Below are 17,491 nucleotides of genomic sequence, written 5' to 3' on the forward strand. Positions count from 1 at the left end.
TGTTTGTATTTTTAAAAAGGAAATATTTTTCACTTTCCCAAGACATTAGTGCCTGCAGCCTCACAGTTAAGAGACACCCAGTTTTAAGGCTCTAACCCACAGGGGAGGCTTCCCCAGCACCGCTGGGGCTTTGCAGGGACATGTTGCAGGAGCTGAGAAGGCCAGACGCTTATGCTCATAAATGTCTTTGCCTCTGGCACCTCTGTCTTGGCTTTTATCCTGAGCCACCTTGTTCATGCCACCTCGTTTGGTTTTCAGAGGCAACGTGGTGTGGGTTCACACACGTGGACAGGGCTGTGGTGGGAGCCCTGGGCAGGGGGCGGGGCAGGCTGGGTGGGCCCCAAGGAAGGGCTTCTGGTACAAAAGAGCCTGGGGGAGCCCCGGGCAAAGGTGGGGGCCCAGGTCTTGTGGTTCTCCGACAGATCCCCACAATGGAAGTCACTGACGTAGGGCTGGAAAGAAGTTGCTCTAAAACCTTGGGGTGGATTTGCAAAATGGAGCTTAGCCTTCTGTACCTAATAACCTCGTCTGGAGCCAGGAGAAGCCTTTGACTCGCTGTCGCAGCTCTTCAACAGTAAGTACGCTTTCACGGACAGACACACCTGCGGAGCCAGAGCTCACAGCTCTGTGACTTCTGCTGTTACACCGCCTGTCCCCATCTTTTCGCCTCATGCCTCCCCTTGCTCCTCTCTCACTGTCAGTCCAGAATCAACAGAGATTCCGGCAAGTGTTCTTTACACATTTCCTTTATTGTAAGGATGTCTCTAACATTCAGACACCTCTCTGGTGCGTGTGTGTTCATGTAAGTGTGTAACTGTGTGTATGTGTGTATGAGTGTAGGTGTGTACGCACGTATATAGGTGTGCATATGCATGCATGAGTGCATATGTGTGCATGTGTATGCACTTATGTGTTTATGTGTATACATGTTGAGATAGGAGGAACAGGGACAAGACATAACCATTGAAGGAATGACACCACAGTTGAGGGCAGCACAAAGTGGTTAGAACCAAGACGGTGGAAGATTCGACTTCCGGGAGACCTTGAGCCACATGGGGCACCCACAGGTGCCATGACAGTTCCCAGGCTGACCATAAAAGGTCAAAATGTGGGAGGCGGGGTGTTTCCTAGAAATCCCCGCCCCTTCCCCCGAATGCTCCTCCTACACATTAGCACATGAAATGACCCAGCCCATGAAACCTCACAGCCCTGCACCTCACAGTGTTTCTCTCTCTCTCCCTCTCTCCCTCTCTCCCTCTCTCCCTCTCTCTCTCTCTCTCTCTCTCTCTCTCTCACCTTCTGAGATGGCCTGCACTCCGCCTATGGAATGTGTGTCTGCTTTCACTTCGAACGAAACACCCCACCCCGCTCGGCCTCTCTCCCTCTCGCCTTGCTGAGACGGCCCACATTCTGCCCGTGGAGTGTGTTGTCTCCTGAGCCGTCGCCCCTTCTGAGGGAGACAGACTGTGTTCTGCCTGTGGAGGGTGTATCTCTCTACAGAAAATTACTGTCACTTTACTATGCCTCTTTCTTGAATTCTTTCCTGCCTGAGGCAGGGCAACAGTGTGTGTGTGTGTGTGTGTGCGCGTGCGCGCACTGCAGAGGGACAGCACCCCTGTGAGGGAGAAGACTGTCCCACCACCCCTGGGGGGCAAGCCCACGGACTCCATTACAACATAAACATTTGGCTCTGGGCTCTTGGCACAGAGCTCCTAAAATCCTTGACTCTATTATCGTTTGCATGCTAACGAGATGGCTGGGGGGTGCGGCCCTAGATACCTTCAGCATGAGAGCTGGTTGACAGAGGAACCGGCCCTGTGATTACAAGGTTGGAAGCCTTCGTCTCCACTCTGAGGAGTGGAGAGAGACTGGAGGTGGAGTTCATCACCAGTGGCCAATGATTTCATCAAAGAACGCTACAGAATGAGCCTCCGTGAAGCCCCCTCGGCCCACAGAGCTGGGGAGCGTCTGTGTCGGAGAACGTATCCTTGTGCTGGGGCAGTGGCGTGCCCAGAGAGGGCACGGAAGCTCCGCGCCTCCCGCAGACCTTGCTGGTAGGTGCCTTTTTCATCTGGCTGCTCCTGAGCTGTGTCCTTTGTAATGAACCAGTGTCATAAGTACAGTGTTCCCCTGAGGTCTGTGAGTTGTTCTAGCAAAGGATCAAACCTGAGGAGGGTGTGGAGCCTCTGAATTTGTGGTCAGCCAGGCAGGAGGCCCAGTGAGAGCAGGGAAACGTGAACTCAGCCTGGGAGCCGGCGAGGGTCTAGCATGTCTGTGTGATTGCCCACGGGCCGTGTTGTCAGTAGAAGCCTGCGTGCTGTGAAAGCAAGAGGGGAAAGGGTGATGGGTGGGCTGGAAGATGCTCCGCCGGGTGGAGGCGCGCCTGACTCTCTCCATTGTTTCGACGAGTTGGGCTGTCTGAGGGCTCGCGGGCGATGCCTGCATCTGAGTCCCACAGACCCAGGAGCTCAGCCTTCGGCAGCTTGGTGCTCTGAGTCAAACTAGTCCCCAGAAGTGCCTTTCCTTCTGGATGCTGCGCCTGGGACCTTGCGGTGGGGCTGGCTTGCTGGAGTAGCACTTTCCATCTATGGAAGACAGTTGATAAACACAGTCTGGGGTGTAATTCAACAGAAACGCCCCGCTGTGTTTACCCGTCACTCACATGGCACGCAGCAGATGAGCTGGTCTCGCGTAAACCTGTCTGCACTCTGCTCGGACTGGCTCTGTGCATTCCTCCCGCGCCCCTCGCTTTTTAAACAAGTGTCTGCAACACTTGAATAATTTGGCTTTTCCTTGGCTGCCAGAAGGTTTGTTTGGTGATAAGGGTGGAGAGAGAGGGTGGCGATGATGGCCACAGTGATTACCAATTTCCTCACTCCTCCATTGGCAAAGACTGGATCTCCGGCAGAAGGGGCTGAAGGAGTTTTGATGGGGCCGTAAGAGCAGATAGCAGCAATGACTTGGTGCCCACTGCTGCCAGGCATTGTTCAAAGAGCTTCACACAGAACGACTCCTTCCTTAACCCTCACAACAACCCTATGAGATGAACGCCAAGATCAACCCATTTTTCAGGTGAGGAAACTGAGGCACAGAGGCAATCATACATTTGCCCAAAGTCATAAGTAGCAGAGTGGGATTGCCCTGACTACTTGGAGTCTGCTGATTTATTTGAGCACTTTGTGGGAGGCAATGCTCCTGGAAGTCACAAGGCTGACCTTTATACGTGGATGGCCGATATTTGGGCACCTGCAGAGACGCCCAGGGTCTGCCTCCCTCAAGCGTGGGGGCAGGAAGAGGAGGACAGATGCCACCCACTGACCCTCACTTTTGCCAGTCCTCACACTGACTCTTGGTTGTGGACTGTGCATGGGTAGTTTTGGGGAGACGGGATGGAGCCGTCCCAGACCCCTTACGGACAGCCTCTGCTCTAGCCTCTGCCATGAGGATGGCTATGAGGATTCCACAGGCTGGGATGCTGGAGTGGGGAGAAGCGTGGGGTGTCTTGTTTCTGCCACCATTTAAAAACATTATTTAAAAATTGTTCTTTTTAAAACATCTAAAAAGAAGGTAAAAGGAAAATATCTGAATCAACTGGAAAATTGCTGAGAATACTGTAAGTTTTGCATATAAAATTAATTTATACAAATCAATAACCTTATATACAAAAGAAAACCACTTAAAATATAATAGAATGAATGGTCTCACAAAAGCAAAAGAAAATAATAAAATATAAAAATAAACTGAAGAAAAATGCAAAATTAAAAAAAGATTAAAATAACGTGGAAGGGTGATAAGTAATTTTATGGAAAAACACCTGATTCTTGCATAATATGTTAAAGTTATAATGATGTTAATTATACCTAGTTTAGTCAACACATTTAAATATATCCAGATAAAACATTGACAAGATATTATTTGACATAGCCAAGTTATTTAAGTTCAAAATTACAAATATAGTTGGAAAAATTTAAAAAAATTATAACATCATTCTTAATTAATAAAGAAACCATTGAACTTCTGAGCATCAGGGTCCACATCTGGAAAACGGTACATTGCACCCTGTCCAATGAGAACAATGCTAACTATCTGGGCATTTACTTGGATCATGGAAATTCTACAACTTCTCACAAGGAAAGGGTTTTCCTTCTGTATTAATTGAATTGAAACCATGTACAAACTCTTCTTCTTGATCAAAATATGTTTTAAAAACTTAGATTAGAAGAGAAAAATGTCTCGAGTCAATAATCTAAGCTCTCACTTCAGGAAATTAGACAAAGAAGGGCAAAATAAACCCAAAGCAAGCAGAAGGAAGGACACAAGAAAGATAAGAGCAGAAATTAATAAATTAAAACAGAAAAATAATAAATGAAAGAAAATGTGTTTCTTTCAAAGATCAGCAAATTGACAAACCTCTAGCAGGACTGACAAAGAAAAAAGTGGGAAAGAAAGAAATCAGGAATAAAACAGGCCATCCCTGCACACCCTGCAGACATCAGAAAGATAATAAAGGAAAACCGGGAACAACTCCAAAGACGTACAGCTGACAGCTTATATAATGAGCCAGCTCCCTGAAAAGCACAATCTACCACAATTCTCCCAATATGCAATAAACCATTGGAATAGCCCTGTGACTATTAAGGAAGTGAAACTTGTAATTTTTAAGTTCTCAGAAAAGAAATCTTCAGACCTAGATGATTTTACTGAAAATCCTACCAATGTGTATAAAGAATTAACACGAATCCTGCACAATTCTTTCCAAAAATAGAAGAGATGAGAACACTTTTCAACTTGTTTTATAAAGCAAGTATTATCTTGATATCAAAACCAGAAAAAGACAGTACAGGAAGACCATAGACCAATATTCCTCATAAATATAGACACATTCTTATGAAAATATTAGCAAATAAAATTCAGCAATGTATAAAAATAATTACCATGACCAAGTTAGGTTTATTCTAAGAATGGAAACCTGGTTGACTATTTTAAAAATCAAGCAATGTAATCTGTAATATTTATAGGCTAAAAAAGAAAAATCATATGATCCTATTAACTGATACAGAAAAATTATTTAATAAAATTCAACAGTCATTTATGATAAGACTTTCAGATAACTAGGAATGGAGTGGACCTTCCTTGACTTGATAAAGAGCATCTGCAAAATACCTGTGGCTCACATGATACCTGATGGTGAGAGACTGAATGCTTTCCCCTGAGATCAGGCACAAGACAGGGATGCCCACTGTCACCACTTCTATTCAACACAGCGCTGGAAGCCCCAGCCAGCAGGATACAGGAAAGAAAGGAATAAAAGGCGTATAGTTCAAAAGGGAAGAAATAAAATTGCCCGCATTTGCATATGACATAATAGTCTTCAAAAAAATCCTAAGGGATCTACAAAAAACAAACAAAAACAAACATTAAAAATGCCTAGAACTAATAAACAAGTTCACAGGGTACAAGATCAATGTACAAAAATCAATTGTATTTCTATATGCTAGCAATAAACATATGGAAACTGAATTTTAAAATTTAATAATCACTATAAACTTATAATCATAAAAAAAAGAAATTCTTAGGTGTAAATCTAACAAAACATGCACAAAACTTGTATGATAAAAACTACAAAGTGCTGAAAAGAGAAATGAAAGAGCTAAATAAATGGAGAGATATACCATGTTCATGGATTGGAAGACTCAGCTTATTAAAAGGGATCAGTTCTCCAAAACTGACATAAGATTTAACACAATACCTAACAGCCTCCAGGGAAAGGAAAGATAAGCCAGATTACATGCCAGGAAATGGGCATCGTAAGAGCATCAGATTTGTCAACAGTACCTTTGACAGACAGCAGAGCCTGGAATTAGACTCCCAGCCAAAGTAGCAACTGAGTCTGAGAGTTTTATACAGATGTCTTCAGATCAAGCAAGAACAGAAACCGTCCACCTTCTCTGCCCTTTTCTTAGGAAGTTACTGGAGAATGAGGTTCAGCAGAATGAGAGCATATATTAGTAAACAGAACAGCATGGGTGCTGAGAGTAGGAAATCTAAACCAGACAGGGAAAGCAAATCCCATGACGCCGAGACGGAGAGTCTCTGGGTGACGGCTCTCCAGGAGCCTTCCTCCCCCTGCTGTCGGATGCCGCTTGCAAGTTTAAAGGGGGCAGGCCTGGAGAATAACCTTCCCTCAGTTTCCTCTTTGGCTATTCCCACGTTGTCTTTAACGCCTCCGTTTGTGAGCCACATCAGGTATTACTTACTCTGGGAAATGGGAAATCTTGTAATTAGTTGGGATGGGAGCATTTGGGATGAGCAGAGGCTTGCTGGAGAAGCATGACCAGGAAGGGAAAGAGAAGGAAGATGTTGCTGTTTTTGGTAGAGGGAGGGTGCTGCCTACCAAAGGAATATATTACGATGAACCATGTGAAATGACTACATTTAGCCACTTTTAACCACTAACATGGTAATTTGGTAAGGGTCACCCTGATAAGAATATTGCTAAGAAACACAGAAGGTCTTCTGTATAAATGCTCTCGGTCTTTTATAAACCAAGCACATAAGCCTTCCCTGTCCTCTCTCCCTGACACTCTTCTCTCATGTTACCTTCTCTACTCCAAACAACAGGGAAGAAGGAAAGCGATTTCTCTGCATCTGCGGCCCCCGAGTCTGGGAAGACATCGGATCTTTGCTTCAGGGCTGCCATCTCGAGGTAGTAAATTAGCCAACCAAAGGGCCCCAGACTGTGGGCTGTTGGAGCCTCAGGATCTTGTAAAGTCAGAGAAAAGCAGAGGGAAGTCATAAACCGGAAATACATCCTCCCTGCAAGGCTAACTGCTGGCTGAAGCCCCAAGGTAACAGGGAATCCTCACCAGTCCCCTGAAAACAGTTTCTGTTATGCTGGGAGGAAGCAACTTTGATTCATAAAGAGTAAATTCCGTTCAATAAAAGCCGCGGGGAATGTTCGAGGGCTGCACGGGCGAAGATGCTCACATGGGCACGGAAGATAAATAAAGGGGACAAAAAGGAAAAGAAAAGTCTTTGGAGCATTGTGATTTCAAAAGGAAAGGTTCAGACTGAGCCAGAGGAGAGTAGTGGGTAAACCCAGGAAAAACGCACGCCGGCACCAGCAGGGAGCTGTGTGGTTATCAAAAAAGCTGAGTCAAAACCAGCGAGCCGCTTGAGAACCCGAAAGAAGACCGAGTCAGGCTTTGTATCAGAGGGAGGAAATGGCCTGCGGCCCTGGCTCTGAGCGCTTCTCCCTGTGCCCAGAGAGCCTGCAGCTCCGTGACCTTCCTCCAGCTTCCCCACTCTGCCTGGGATCCCAGGGCTTCCTGGCTCAAGGGTTTTCAGCTCCATGCGCTCTACTGCATTGTCCAGAAAGAGGGTACCTGACAAAAAACCCGCTCCCCATTGGGAGCACAAACTCACGGAGCAGCACGTCCTGGGGGGCTTCTACACGGGGTCCTTCCGCCCGGTGCCCATTCTTCACGACACAGAGGGATCCGGGTCTTTCTCACTGGGGTCTGCACCCCAGTTCTTGCGTGTGGTTCTTAGAACACACTTACCATTCAGTTTCCCCACCGAAAAAGGGAAATCATGTGTTAATCTTTCATCAGGGAAAAAAAAAGAAGGGACTTTCTGACTTTTAATTATTTAAAATGTTAACTCTGTGTTTTGAAATAATTACCGGTTCACAGGAATCTGGAAGGATGGTGCAGGGAGGCCCCAAGCCGCCTTCACCCAGCTCCCTGACGGTTATGGCTTACAAAACTTCAGCAAAATATCGAGCCGGCAAAGCGGCATGGAGAGCGTGTGTGGCTCCGCGCTGTTCCATCACGTGTGTGCATTCCTGTAACCACCACCTGGCTGTGCTCTGAGAGCAGGTGGCACGGGGAAGCGAGCTCCCAGGCCTGTTGGAGCCTCCTGTTCCGGCCCCGCTCCCACACCCAAGGCTCCCTGGGGGTCTTGCTGTCTGGACCCCCCTCTGCAAGCTTTCCTGGGGCAGTTCCCACCCCTTCATCCGGGTGAGCGCTCCCGAAAGTTCCATCAGTGTCTCCTTCCCTGACAGCCCTTGTCCATTTCTCTTTGTCCCTCCGGCCCCCAAACCTCATCCATCTGTAGCCGTTCTGGCGGGGTTCCAGGAGGCAGAGGCGGTAAGTGCTTGGTCGATGTAACACGTTCGGCCGGAAGGCCCACGGGCTTGCAGACACAGGGAACTCACCCACGTTCTAAGCAACGAGGACTGAACAAGACAAGCCCCTCCCCCGACGGCTTCCCCCTCCCCGCGGCTTCCCGCTTTCCTCGCCTTAGAAAGCCGCAGGTTCCTCGTTTTCTGCCTCTCCCCTCAGTCTGCTTCCGCGCAGCTTGAGCTGCTGCTCCGACCACCGCATCTCTCGCGAAGAGCATCAGGGGCCTGCGTGCGGCTACGCCTGGCGCCCCTCCGCTGGCCGACACGCCGCGCCCACCTCCTGCCGGGGCGCGCCCCCGCGCTCGCTGGGCTCTCCTCGCCGTCTGGGAAGCCCCTTCGTGGCCATGCTGCCCCCCGGCGCCACCCTCCTCACCTCATCAGGCCCTACACACACCTTGGCTTCCAGACGAAGAGGCCCGTCCTGCAGGAAGTCCTCTCGGATGCATCTGATGCTCTCCGAGTTCTCTCCTGGCCACTGAAGAGATGAATGCTCCCCTGATTCCTCCTTCCCGCCTCCACCTGAATTCTGCGTCCGCCTCTGGACCCTAAGCTCGATCATCAGGAAGACTGGGATCTCTGAGGTATTTAAGCAACACATCCCTGCGGCTTTACATCGTGTAAGCCAGTCCCGCACACAGCGGAGGCATCCCGCTCCCCCACACAGTGGAGCACGGTTAACATCACCTCCGCTGGCCGCCTTGGAAGCGCGCGCCTTCTCACCCCGTTTCTGGGGAGAGGGTGAGATTTCTAGTTTTTCCAAATTTTTTTACACCAAGTGATATTTTTATTTTTTGAGTTCACGTAATTAAGACGCACATGTAAGGTCAGTGACCTTTCAGGATGTGGGGAGTGTTTCTGACCTCACAGTGGCAGCTCACAGGCACCCCACGCTGGGCCCTGGCTCTTTGGGGCCCCAGGAAGCGCCGGGGGACCCCGCTGTCCCGAAGCTGGGGGCCCGCTTACCTGGGCGACGGGGCCCCCGGAGCGGCCACGCGTGCCAAGGTTTCTTTCCACGCGTAGCCTTCCAGGGTTACGAGGATCTTCTTCGCCGAATGAAAAGGTGGACAGTTGATGCTTCATGTAGGTGGGCAGGAGGGAAGCCTGCACTTGGAACCGGGGCTCTGGGAACACGGACGGCTCTTTGGACGGATTCCAAGCCCGGAGACGGGAGAAATGTGGCTCAGCCGCTCTGTGGTCCAGAGTGCAGGATGGCTCTGGGGAAAGCGTGGAGCAAAGCGTGTGCGTGAGTGCGCATCTGCATTCGTGTACGCGTCTCTGCGTGTATGTCTGTGTGTGCATGTGCGTCTGCACTCGTGTACGCGTCTCTGCGTGTGTGTCCGTGTGTGTGCGTGCGTCTGCACTCGTGTACGCGTCTCTGCGTGTGTGTCTGTGTGTGTGCGTGCGTGTCTGCACTCCTGTATGCGTCTCTGCGTGTGTGTCTGTGTGTGCATGTGCGTCTGCACTCGTGTACGTGTCTCTGCGTGCATGTCTGCACTCGTGTACGCGTCTCTGCGTGTGTATGTGTGTGTGCGTGCGTGTCTGCACTCGTGTACGCGTCTCTGCGTGTGTGTCTGTGTGTGCATGCGTATGATCCCATTCCCCTGAGTCTGCAGGATCATAACCACGGTGTGAGTGTCCACCAAGCTGAAGGTGGGAGGCTAACTCCCATGTATAGCTACTCTATATAAAACACAAAATAGATAAAAACAGGCTTATGCTGTGTAGCACAGGGAACTGCATTCAATATCTCAGAGTCACCTATGATGAAAAAGAATATGAAAAGGAATATATGCATGTCTGTGTGTGACTGAGACGTTGGGCTGTAACCAGAAACTGACACAACATTGGAAACTGACTGTATGTCAACTAAAAACCATTTTTTAAAAATCTATCCACTCACCACTCAAGCAACATATGTTTACGCTCTTGTCACTTTGAACTGTTACAAAGACGGGACGCCAGCTACATTCGCGCACCTTGTCACGTAAAGAGTAAGTTCCAAGCAGCAGAAAGCAGGGTTTGGACAACTAAATGCCTTCCCCTCTCCCGCCTTCTCTCCCTCCCTCTCAGCTGTCATTTATCTACATTTTATTCAATTTTTCAACTAACATTTGTGGTGCCAGGCCCAGAACTGGCACTGGAGCCTGTGAACAGGACCAGACGCCTGTCCTCTTAACCCCTCTAATCCGGGAGAGCAGGAAGGACCAGGCGGTGATGCCCTTAAGGAAGGCACAGCGGGCTGGGGGTGCGGTGGGGGCTCCCAGCCCAGCCCAGGGGGCGGTGGGCGGGCTTACTGAAGGAGGAGGGCCTGCCCTCCGTCTTAGAGAATGCTTACTAACGTGCAGGCCCCAGCGGTGGGGGGCTGGGTGGGGGGCACCAAGCCTGGAGGGTGAGTGCCCTCTGGGCATCGCGTGCAGTTAGCCGTGGCTTGAGGTCTGTGTGTGCAGGGGTGGGAGCGTGAATTGGGGCTGGCCAGCTGACGGGAAGGGCTGGCCTCTCAGCTGGCACGCTGAGGCTTTCCAACCGTCCTTCTGGACAGAGGGCCATCCCAGGCTTCGAAGTCGGGGTGTCCTGACCTGGTGGGCCCTTGGGGACACACTTCAGCCTCACTCTCCACCCTCAGGCCTCCGCATGCACGCGGAGAGGAAGTGCACCCTGGGCAGCTTTGGAAGAGAGGGAGGGCAGGGGCCCGGGGAGGCCTGGCCGGGCTGAACGCTGCGGGCTGCAGGAAACTTCTTGCTCTGAGTAGCTGGAGCCCCGTGCTCTGGGGTCGGCAGGCAGCCCGGTGAGTGTGGTTGTGGGTGGGTGGCTGTAACCATCCCCGAGAATGCCTTAGAGATTGTGACCTGTGCTTTTGATTGGTTGCTTTATAGAAGCATATGTTATCCATCAACAGCCCGGCCATCGAGGTGTGCTTCTTGTTAAAGGGCCTGCTGTCTTCGTGGGAGCACGGAAGGCAGAGCTCATCAGGAATGCAATCTCTGAGACCCCGGGACCTCCTGCTCTGGAATCTGCCTTTTAACAGAACCGCAGGCATTTCCTGAGGCGCTGAGGTGGGAGGAGCTCTGGGCTGCAGCGGCAGTCCCCACCTCCTGCGCGCTGGTCTCACCCAGAGAGGGCTCACTGTCCCCAGACCCAGCCACAGGCCAGACCAGTGGAGCCCGTGGGACAGGCGGCCGCCCGGGGCAGCCGGATCTGCTGGATCTGGCTGGATCTGCTGGATCTGGCTCACCTGAGCCGGCACCTCCATCTCTCCGTAGCTGCTAGGGCTGGCCCTCGCCAGGCTCTGCTCCCCGACCCCTCTGGACCTGGAACCTCCCAGCTGGGCCCGCAGCTCTGCACTCCCTCTGCTCTCTCCCCTCTCCGGGGGCCCCCCTCGCTTTCCTGCCCATCCCCCGTGGTTCTCTTCCCGGGGGATTGCTGTGTCCATCCGCCTCGCGTCCTCCCCTCTCCTCCCCCAGGTCAAGCCCATTGTCCTTATGATCGCCCCTCATGCCAGCCCCCAACAACTCTCACCCTCTCTCCCCATCACCGGGTGAGTTCTTGCCAGACCCTAAGCCGACTTCATTCTGGGCCCAAGCAGCTGAGGGCAGCTGGGGGAGAATTGCCGAATTCTTGCTGATTCCATGTCCACGTCCTCGAGCCCCCGTGGGCCTTCATGCAGCCTGGAAGGCCGCTGCGTTCCCCGGTCCCTTTGCTCACGCTGCTCAGAGACAGTCCATTCACATCTTCTCTTCTACACGTGAAGGCCCCCCCCCCGTCTCACTGCTCACTACTGTGCTCTTTTTTCACTCAGGAAATAGAATAAACCAGAAGGGACATTACACGCTCCCTCCTTGAATCCAGCAGCCCCCCTGCCCTGCCCCTGGATGCTTCACTTCTTTCCTGTTGAGCGGAAGGAACTCTCTGGAAGCTGCCACGCCAGCCTCGCCACTTGCTCCCGGCCTGGCCATCGTCCTGCTCAGTGGATGATGCATCCCCTGGTTTTTCCCCCTTTACTGCATTGTTGCTGCCTCTCACTGACCCATCAACAGCCAGACTTCTTCCAAGTCCTTCTCTACCTGCCGTCCTCACGGCTTCCCCTCGCGTCCTCTGGGAACCTGCCATGGCCAGGCTGTGGTCCCCACCATCTGCGTCCACCCTCCCACATTGGCAGGAGCTTAACATGGCGCTCAAGCCTTCCTTCTGAAGGCATGTCTTCTGCTGGCTTTGGGGCCAGCCCTCCTGCTGGGTGTTTTCCCACCTCCACCCTGTTCCTTCTCCTACCCTTTGCCTGATCTTCCCTCCCCTCGTGACACGTAAGAGTGGCAGCCGAGGGCTCAGCCACAGACCGCTTCTCTCCTCCACCTCCGTTCCAGGAGGGGGTCCCCCCACCCCTGCTTCAACCCCTGCACCCTGCTGACGGCCACACTGAGCCCCCAGCCCCCGAAGCCAGCCCCACACACCCAACATGCACGGCCACTTCAGTTTCAGTACCAGCAACATACATGTGTGAATTCAACACACATGTACATGGTACAGGTATACAGACATGTATGACAATTTAACACATTGTTCTCTCAAACCAACACACACTTGTCTAACGTGTTGCCTAAGCTTCAGTATAGGTACACACTCAGTCCCACGACACACACACACACTCACACACGCACATCCACTCTAGTCCTGAAGGCTCTGCTAAGTGAGGAAAAGCCGTAGGAATTATTTTTCTTGTTCTATGAAAATCCCACTGTGCTTACAGCCAGTATTCCCCCCTGTGATTTTTGGCAGGCGTGTGGCTTGGTGTGGACCACTTTCAAAGCAGATCACCTCCCCCAGGAGCTCCTCTTCGGAGTTAAGACCCTTTCCTGATGTTCACTTTCCATTTCTAAGTTCCCGCCCCTCTGAGCCTGAGTCACTGCAAGGTGACAAGGAGAGCGGAAGGCCAACGTCACGAACGTGCATTAGAAAACTGTCTTTTGCTTTAAGAAATAGATTAAGTGTGAGCAGTAAACAAAAGGAGAAGCGTTGAAAGTGACCGCAGGGCAAGGACCGGGAGACAACAGCTGGGTGGTGGCTGACAATGCAGGGGGGAGCGAAAAGCTATGTGACGTTCAGCAGACCCCAGCATTTCAGTTTGGGGAGGCCCTGTGCGCCATTCAGGAAAGGGGGCATGCAGTAGCCACGCCCCGGGGTTCTGAGAGTCTTACCCGAGTTCAGCCGAGGCCCGGGTCTCATCAGTGCTCCTGCGACAGGGAGGCAACTGACTTTCATAGCTTCCTCTTGAACTACACACCCAGGAGGATTTCGCTCAGTAGGGGCTTAATAATGGCTCCAAAACCATAGCTGGTGGCAGGAAGCCCACAGCCGTGATGAGCAGTCCCAGGGCCCTGGGATCCAAGCAGAGCAAACAGGAGGCGAGGAGCACAGAGGACGGAGCAGGGATGGGGACTGGGGTAGCCACGCAGGGCAGAGGTCGGCTCACTATGGGACAGGGGCCAGGCGCCCAGAGCAGGGGCTGGCTGTGCACAGATCCAGAGCCCCTGCAAGTCACAGCAGCAGTGTGATCGGCCAGGGCTGGCATGGCTGAATCAGGTCAAGACATCTGCTTTAAGGCGGGTTATGGGCCAGTACATCACAGGGAGCCACAGGTCTTCAGTGGGGAGGAAGGGCTTTGGCCAGGTGACAGGTGGGGAGGCCCACTGCAGGACAGACACAGCTGTGCAGAACCTGGTGACAGGACCCAGTGGCTCCCAGGAAGGTGGCCCTGATCAGTGCCCCATCCTGGGGCAGAAGGCAGGAAAAAGTATTTGACAAAATTCAACATCCATTCATGATAAACACTCTCAACCAGCTGGGTATGGGGGACCAGGCCTCAACATAACAAAGGCCACATACGACAAGCCCACAGCTGACCTCACACTCACTGGTGAAAAGCCACCAGGAGCTGAGATTGAAGGTTCCCAGAACAGCCTGGGCTGGCGCAGGATGTGGCCGGCGGTGCTGGGGGAGGGGCGGGGGCCGAGGTCAGCCGCCTCCTGAAGCCGCTGGCCTTGTGGCGGCCCTCAGACCCCTCAGGAGCTGCCAAGGCAGGCCAGCCTTGAGACTTGTCTTGGGACCTAAAACATCGCAGATCCTGGAGAACGCCCCGTGTGCACTTGAGGAGAATGTGCGTTTTGTTGCTTCTGGATGGAATGCTCTGTGTATACCGTCTACTAAGTTTTCTGGTCTAATGTGTTGTCTAGGTCTCAGGTTTCCTTACTGACTTTCTGTTTGGATGATCTACCCATTGATGTGAGTGGGGCATTCAGATCCCTTCCTATTAGTTTATTACTTTTAATTTCTCCCTTTAAGTCCATTAACATTTGCTTTGTATATGTTGATGCTCCTCTTTTGAGTGCGTGTGCATTTATAAATATCGTATCTTCTTACGGGACCGACCCCTTCAACACCGTGGGATGTCCTTCTTTGACTTTTATCACAGTTTTGTTTTAAAGTCTGTTTTGCCTGATGTGAGTCTAGTTGCCCCAGCTTTCTTCTCATTTCCATTTGTGTGGAATGTCTTTTTCCATCCTTCCATTTTCAGTCTGTGTGTCCTTTCTCCTGAAGCGAGTCTCTTGCAGGCAGCAGAGGTAAGTCTTGCCTTGCCGTCCACTCTGTGTCTTTTGATTGGCAAATTCAGCCCATTTACTTTTAAAGTAATGCTGGACAGGTATGTACTTGTCAGCATTCAGCTAACTGTTCTGTGGCTGTTTCTGTAGTTCACCTGTGGTCCTTTCTTCTCCTTCTCCTTCCGTCATGGGTTGGTGTTTAGCGCTATGTTTAGATTCCTTTCTCACTTTCTTTTGTGTATTTACTCTAAGGTTTCCCCTTGTGGTTCCTGTGGGGTCTGCTGTTGAACCTCTCTCTTGTATTTTTCAGTTCAGCTATAACTTCGCTTTGGTGCTTTCTTATATTTTCCATCTCTTTGTTGAAGTTCATCCACTTCTTCTCCCAAGTTCTGAGCATCCTTAGGACCATTCCTTTGAACTCTTTATCAGGTAGATTGCTCATGTCTGTTTTGTTCAGTTCTTTTTCTAAGGTTTTTGTCTTGTTCTTTTGATGGGAGCATACTCCTCGGTCTTCTCGTTTTGCCTAATCTCTGTTTGTTCTCTTCCAGTCCCGAAGGGGTGGCCTGATTTAGGAGATGTCCTGTGGGGCTCAGAAGTGCACTCATGCTTGGCCACCAGAACCAGGCACTCAAGGGCTGTCCCCTGTGCGGGCTGCATGCACCCTCCCGCTGCTGCAGGGCTACAGCTGCTGCAGGGCGCTGGTGGGGGGGGGGGGTTAGTGCTCAGCCAGCTGCGAGGCCCGGCTCAGTTACAGGGGCGGCCAGGGCCCTCAGCGAGGGGTGCCCACTGGCACTGATAGGTTACATGGACATTCCAAAACGGTGCCCACAAGTGCCAGTATTAGTAAGACAGTGTGAGGTCGCAGAAATGGCTCCCAGCGGTGACCCAGCCCCTAGGAAGTACCCCAACTTGTTCCTGCCTCTCCAGCACACGCCTCAGGATTACTAAGTGGCCCTTCCTGAACGGTCCCCGGGCTTCTCAGTGTGCTGGCTTTGAGCTGCTTTTGGGGTTCAGCGAGTCTGCACACGGCCCTTAGGAGTGGGTTTTCCAGTCTTTATATTTCTGTGTTTCCTGGGCATATTCCCTGTTGGTTTTCAAAGCTAGGTGTTTGGGGGGCTTGTTCGAGGGATCTGGGGGGGGTGTTAGATGTGAGGCTTGAATCCCTCATTCTTCAGGGAAAAGGCCCGTATCTTTGTGATCCTCCCGGTTGTGGGCTGGGATGTGGGTTTTTCCCTGGCAAGCCTGTATCTCTGCCTCTTTTACCCATTTTGATACTGTTCTTTAATCCTTTATTGTGGAGGCCTTGTTCATCTGCTTTTAGGTCCCTTTCTGAGGAAATTGATTCATATGTATTTAGATTTGTTGTGTCCCTGGGAGGAGGTGAGTTCAGGGTCTTCCTGTGCTGGCACCTTGAACCGTCTCTGCAGGAGGAAGGGCTACAGACAGTGTCTGAGAGAAACACCTCCATAATGTTAAAAATTACAGCAAAGGAATGCCCAAGACTGTTTCCTGACACTATAAATGCAGCTACTTTTCTTTCTTTCTTTTTTTTTCTTCAAGTTTTCGGGCACTTTCAAACGATGGATAAGGACAAGGCAATCAGGAGAAATGACAGCATTAGAAGATGTTATATCAGGAGGCCGGGACAGTTCCCAGTCTGGATACTTTCAAAGCAAGGACGTTCGCAATGCTTGCTGTAGGGTTTGTTACATAGAAAGTCAACGCTCAGCTTCCTGGAGGTAGCCTCCTCTGTCCCTGAGAAGCGCAAACACGTCATGCATCAGAAGACCTTCTGAGTAGGGTCCCCTCCCTAGTCCCGCTGCAGAAACTGGACCACAAAGGGCACTCGTCAAGGCAAGAACCTTAACCGCTGAGAACACTTCCTGAAGTCACTCAGCACTTCCTAGTGACTGGCAATATAGACCTAAGGTCGGAGGCCAAGGACAGAGACCTGGAAACACGATGAAAGGAAAGACGGAGATACTTCAGGAGGCCTTTGGGAGATGCTTGACCTCGGAGAACAGCCTGTTCTGCTCAGCACTCCAACAAGAGAGAGCCCTGGCTCCCCGGAGGCGTGCAGGTCTGCACTCACAGGCGGCCCGTCTGGTGGGCTCCGATGGAAGAAAATAGTGTCACGAGTCATCCTGCAGAAAATGTGTACATTTACCACCCACCCATCACCACCCCAAGAGATGTGGAGTCAGCTGGCCTGAGAGAGGCCGTGGGCTGCAATCAGTTCAGAAACACTGCATGCTGACACCGCGAACTTAGCCCTGTTGAACCTAACCCACCACAGACCCTTCCCGAGAAGTCCCGGGACTTTCTGCGTCTTGCCCCACAGCTCTCATCTGAAGGGGAAGGCTCTGGGGGCTAACTCAGTCTGGCCAACTGAGAGACCCTAGCCAGAGCGACAGCTCATCTCTCATTATTATAGAAGTCCTTTCCAGTTTTTGCCTTGTATTCAGAAACTCGTGTTTATAACCAAACTTGATTTTATAAAACGTTTATAGGGATGCTGGATGGCAGGAGAGAGAACTTTCCAGGCTACGAAACACTCTGTGTTTCCCAAAAGCCCAGAGAACACCACTGAGAACCCAGGCAGGTCAAGTCATTCAAAACCACCCCAGTTTGGCTGGTTTCTGCTTTGACTCTCCTAATCCACTGAGGGCTAGCTAGGAAAATAGCCCTTAGTTTATGAGGAATTAATTTTTCAATA

General features: G+C 51.2%; 1 long non-coding RNA gene across 4 annotated transcripts; it reads left to right on the forward strand.

Annotated features, from left to right (window-relative positions):
- The first annotated feature begins 328 nt into the window (after positions 1-328).
- LOC140690658 (uncharacterized) lies at positions 329-17,224 on the forward strand. 4 transcript variants are annotated; one of them, XR_012065926.1, is made up of 7 exons: positions 329-574; positions 1,776-2,054; positions 6,622-8,150; positions 10,809-10,970; positions 11,059-11,238; positions 11,982-12,168; positions 16,336-17,224. It is a non-coding gene; the product is annotated as an uncharacterized lncRNA (long non-coding RNA). The 4 variants fall into 4 exon arrangements; XR_012065928.1 differs by having other exon boundaries at positions 1,829-2,054; XR_012065925.1 differs by lacking the exon at positions 329-574 and having other exon boundaries at positions 1,257-2,054.
- The last annotated feature ends 267 nt before the right edge of the window (positions 17,225-17,491 follow it).

This window comes from Vicugna pacos, chromosome 31 (genome assembly GCF_048564905.1).
Source record: "Vicugna pacos chromosome 31, VicPac4, whole genome shotgun sequence".
NCBI classification, from domain to species: domain Eukaryota; kingdom Metazoa; phylum Chordata; class Mammalia; order Artiodactyla; family Camelidae; genus Vicugna; species Vicugna pacos.